We start from the raw sequence: 5,855 nt of genomic DNA, 5'->3' as shown, positions 1-5,855 counted from the left end.
CGTGAAGTCGGATTCCAGAGTCCTGACGAAGGGATATTTCGACGGTCCAACTGGCAGTTGTCTTCAGGTGAGACTGTAGGTGTAGAACTACGCAGGAACTGAAGTAACAACAAGTACGACGGCTCCTTTATACTGGGGGAAAAGAACGCAGTGAGTGCCCGAGAAGCAGAAGGGCTGCCCTCTGTGAAGCGAAGTATTACAGTGATGCCGGCGGTTTTGACAGAAAACCTGTACACCGCTGGTTAAAAAAATAATCGGCTAGGTCTATGAATACTTATTAGGGTATCGCTTAAAAATTTGTTGTAAATAGGTTACAAACTCTTCGAGATTTTTGCTAACAATATTTCCATATTATACATTCATTATATTAAATCTTGTATAATATATAAGTACACACACACACACACACACACACACACACACACACACACACACACACATATATATATATATATATATATATATATATATATATATATATATATATATATATATATAGAGAGAGAGAGAGAGAGAGGTACAAATTGACACACATGCTTGGAATGACATGGTGTTTTATTAGAACTAAAAGAAACACAAACGTTCAAAAAACGTCCGACAGATGGAGCTTCATCTGATCAGAATAGCAATAATTGGCATAACAAAGTAAGACAAAGCAAAGATGATTTTCTTTACAGGAAATGAATGCTCACTATGTCCCCATCATTCCTCAACAATAGCTGTAGTCGAGGAATAATGTTGTGAACAGCACTGTAAAGCATGTCCGGAGTTACGGTGAGGCATTGGCGTCGGATGTTGTCTTTCAGCATCCCTAGAGATGTCGGTCGATCATGATACCCTTGCGACTTCAGGTAACCCCAAAGCCAATAATCGCACGGACTGAGGTCTGGGTCCTGGGAGGCCAAGTATGACGAAAGTGGCGGCTGAGCACACGATCATCACCAAACGACGCGCGCAAGAGATCTTTCACGCCTCTAGCAATACTTTGTTTTGGTTCTAATAAAACCCCACGTCATTCCAAGCATGTGTATCAATTTTTACCTCTATCTACATTATTCCGTGGTTTATTAAGTTTTCAAATTTACCCTGACTTGTTGATCACCCGGTATATATATTACACAGGATTTAATGGGTGTAAGTGCAGATACTTCTGTTGGTGACGGAGAATCATGTGCTCAACAACATAATATCAGTATTTATGCCACTGAAACTTCCTGACAGGTTAAAACTGTGTGCCAGACCGAGACTCCAACTCGGGACCTATGCGTTTCGCGGGCAAGTGCGAGGAAGTTTCGTATCAGCAGACACTCCGCTGCAGAGCGAAAATCTCATTCTGGAAAGTATTTATGTTATTTGCCGACTAATAATTATAGCTATTACGAGTTGTATGTTTTCAGGTTAGGTGGTACTTCCAAATCAATGTGGCAACAGAAAACCATTAGTACTTAATTATCCCTGAGCAGCAGTTCAGGTGCTGAATTGTGCATGTGTCGACGCAAAATGTCTGGTCTATACTGAGAGGTATGGCCCATATAATGTAGAAAACATCAGGGAGTAAATTGTGTGACGCGTTAGTGAGAAGACTGTTGGACGCGGAGAAAGAAACAGCCGATACGCTGATGTGTACATATTAAGGTACAAGATTAGAAAATGTCTGCGCTTTTACTGTTCCACCCTGTATATATTAATAGACACAAAATTATGTCTGTCCAGATGTTTATTAAAATACTGTGTAAAATTTAAAGTAAACTGCTTAAAAACTGCTCGAAATTTTTGCAACAACTTTAAAAATCGATTTTTCCTTACGTAGTAGCATAGACTAGCGTAGGTTACTTATTGTGTGTAAAGAATGGTTACACAGCGGGTTCCGCATTCAGAAAACACTTTTCAGTGTAGTTGTTAGTGGTAAGATCGTGCTAAGCCTCGTGTAAGCAGCAGAAACGCACACAAGCACATGTCCAGAAATCGACATCTGCAGGATAGCGGCCTGTCGACACTGCAGCTTATCGTTCCAGAACGGCGCTCAAGTTGATATCGTGTTCCTTGACTTCAGGAAGGCATTCGACACCGTCACGCACTACTGTTTAGTAAAAAAAAAAAGCGAGGTTATCCAGTATCGGAGCAGATTTCCGACTAGATTCAAGACTTCCCTGCAGACAGAACTCAACAACTGCTCTTAACGGCGCAGAATCGATAGATGTAAAGGTAATTTCCGGAGTACCCGAGGAAAGTGTGGTAGGACAGTTACTTTTTACAGTGCGTACAAATGATCTAGAAGAAAGCTTTTGATGCTCTTTAGGACTGTTCGCAAGTGATGCGATTGTCTATAACAAAGCAGCAACGCAGAAGATAATAACAATTTGCAGAATTACCTCCACAAAACTGATGAATGGTGCGTGCTCTGGAAGTTGACTCTGATCGTAAATAAATGTAACATATTGCGTATGTATAGCAAACGAAATCCGCTACCGAGCAGCTACTGTATTGATGACAAACCGCTGGAAACAGTACCTACAGTAAACTATATAGGAGTAATTATCAAGAGCATCTTAAGCGGAAGACCACATAAAACAAGTAGGAAAAGCAATGCCACACTGACAAGGGAACCTCCCCATCGCACCCCCCTCAGATTTAGTTATAAGTTGGCACAGTGGATAGACCTTGAAAAACTGAACACAGATCAATCGAGAAAACAGAAAGAAGTTGTGTGGAACTATGAAAAAATAAGCAAAATATACAAACTGAGTAGTCCATGCGCATCATAGGCAACACAAGGATAACATGAGCTCCAGAGAGCCCTGGTCCCGTGGTTAGCGTGAGCAGCTGCCGCGCGAGAGGTCCTTGGTTCAAATCTTCCCTCGCGTGAGAATTTTAATTTTTTATTTTCAGTTTATGTGACAAACTCTTATGTTTTCATCACTTTTTTGGGAGTGATTATCACATACACAAGAAAACCTAAATCGGGCAGAGTAGAAGAAACTTTTTACCCATTCGCCAAGTGTACAAGTTAGGTGGGTGGACAGCATATTCCGGTCATGTGACGCACATGCCGTCACCAGTGTCGTATAGAATATATCAGACGTGTTTTCCTGTGGAGGAAACGGTTGACCTATGACCTTGCGATCAAATGTTTTCGGTTCCCATTGGAGAGGCACGTCCTTACGTCTACTAATCGCACGGTTTTGCGGTGCGATCGCAAAACACAGACACTAAACTTATTCCAGTGAACAGAGACGTCAATGGATGAACGGACAGACCATAACTTTGCGAAAATAAAGAAAGTAAACTCTTCGCTCCAAGGGGGACTTGAACCAAGAACCTCTCGTTCCGGAGCTGCTCACGCTAACCACGGGACCACGGCGCTCCTGAGCTAACATTAGCCTTGGTGTTGCCTATTTTGCACATTGGACTACCCAGTTTGTATATTTTGCTTATTTTTTCATAGTTCCACACAATTTCTTCCTGTTTCTTCGATTGATCTGTGTTCAGTTTTTCAAGGCCTATCCACTGTGCCAACTTATAACTAAATCTGAGGCGGGTGCGATGGGGAGGTTCCCTTGTGAGATTCATACGAAGAATCTTAAGCAAATGTAACTCAACCACGAAAGGAAGTGGCTTATAACGCGGTTGTTCGATTGGTTCTTAATAATTGTTCATCCATTTGGGACCTCTATCTTGTAGGACTGATAGAAGAGGTAGACAGGATCCAACAAGGAGCGGCGCGTTTCGTCACGGGATCGTTTAGCCGACGCGAGAGCACTACGGAGGTGCTCAATAAACTCCATTGGCAGACGTTACAAGAGAGGCGTTGTGCGTCACGGGCAGATTTAGTATTGTAATTTAGAGAGAACTTTCTGGGAAGAATCGGACAACGTGTTAATCTGCCCACATACGTCTCACGTAATGACTACGAGCAGAAAACTGGAGAAATTAGAGCCAGTGCAGAGGCTTACCGACAATCATTCTTCCCACGCGCTACTCGCGCGTGGAACAGTGCTGGACGGCTCATTAAGTGTTACTAAAGCACCCTCCGCCATACACCACGAGGTGGTTTGCAGAGTATGATGAAGATGTATATACTGCTCATCGTGCTGGTTGGGCTCGCACAGCTGTCATGTGAATATAGAATCGATGGCGTGTGGAAGGTCATACTCAATACCATACGTGATCCCAGCAGCTCGACAGAGGTAGCGCATGGGAGGGAACGCATGTTGTTCACTTGAACAAGCAGGATTATACAGACAATTCAGCGAGGGTCGTTCAGTCTCGCCAACTACCTTGAATCACGAAACGGGCTTGTTTGCAGCAAGACACATATCCATACAGTCGGCGCGACAACTTTTGGGGCACCATACACAGTATGGCGACCATTGTTATGGCTTCCCTCGACGCTGCCGCTGAGAAGGGCGTGCCGACAGTGATGTGCTCAATGACAACACTACCTACTGGAGTGCCATCACATCGGTACCAGTTCTGCGTATAGCATCACTGTGGACGTATCCATATGCAGAAGCGCACTGGAAAAGAAATGTTGCCAGACTCCATTCGGCATCGCCATATGAGCCACTTCATCTGCCACGATGACACTCGTCTACAATACGGCCACGTCTGGTTCGCACAGTCAGTTATTTAGATAGCAGATGTTGCATTTATGACGGGTAAATGCCAGTGGCTGTGCCCTGTCTTTGATGTCCCCGCGACATTAACTTTCGAGAAGATAATTCAAGACCTGATTTTCCAAGTACACAACATGTTTCAGTATTGCCCTGGGCTCCAGATCTCTTATCCTTGAGAACATCCGGCCATGGATTGCTGAGAGGCTGACACACCATAACTCGTCAACTACTATGATTACTAAAGCAGCATAGAATGACTTACCCGTATCTGTCAGTTCAGTTCGATTTAGTACGTATCTGGGCTAGAGCCATTGTTGCTTCCAGAGGTGGCAGCACTGTGCGCTGCATTTAGCACCCTCTACACCCCTAAATCAATAAATTCAGTCACGTATTCTTCCTAGTATACTGTATAAGAAAAATTTCGTTATTTGCTTGTATAATAACTGTAATGGCCAGCAGTGTATATAACCACGTATGGCAACTGGTTTGCAGATAAGGGTGAGAATCAAGTTATTTTTCTCGTTCTTGAACAAACCAGTTTCGATGAAATTCGGTAGGTGATTCGAGATTTCATGAGACTGTTCCAAATAAGCGGTTGTTTTGTGAAGGGTGAATTGTACGACTAATTGCGTTATCTCTTGGTCTTTCATATCGCACACTTATATTTATCCATGACAGATATGAAGCGAAATTTATACAGCTAGACGAACGTTTGTCGGTTAACTCCATTAATATAATAATTTTTTCATGTGCTGAGAAACAAAATAACACATAGGTAAAAACAAATTCTGCCTGCCGGAGTGGTTCTAAGCGCTTCAGTCTGGAACCGCGCGACCGCTACGGTCGCAGGTTCGAATCCTCCCTCGGGCATGGATGTGTGTGATGTCCTTAGGTTAGTTAGGTTTAAGTAGTTCTAAGTTCTAGGGGACTGAGGACCTCAGATGTTAAGTCCCATAGTGCTCAGAGCCATTTGAACCAGAAACAAATTCTAATTCAGTTTTTAATTTACGTATGGAATAAACTCCTCGAGAAGTGTATCAACATCTTCGTGACACGCAGATTTTGTGCTTTTCAAAAAATTCTGAAACCTGTTTCTGAATTTTTCTTATCTCAGGAAATCGCTACTTACAGCCACCTGATTCGATAATAACGGTTTTCGGGCCCGTGTATCAGTATAGAGGAAACGTTAGAGGCACCCACTGCTGCAGCTTACTACTACATAGGCTTCTGTTCCTGCGC

This window comes from Schistocerca piceifrons, chromosome 1 (assembly GCF_021461385.2).
Source record: "Schistocerca piceifrons isolate TAMUIC-IGC-003096 chromosome 1, iqSchPice1.1, whole genome shotgun sequence".
Taxonomy (NCBI): Eukaryota; Metazoa; Arthropoda; class Insecta; order Orthoptera; family Acrididae; genus Schistocerca; species Schistocerca piceifrons.
The sequence above is the reverse complement of the archived record's forward strand: the minus strand, read 5'-3'. Positions refer to the sequence as shown.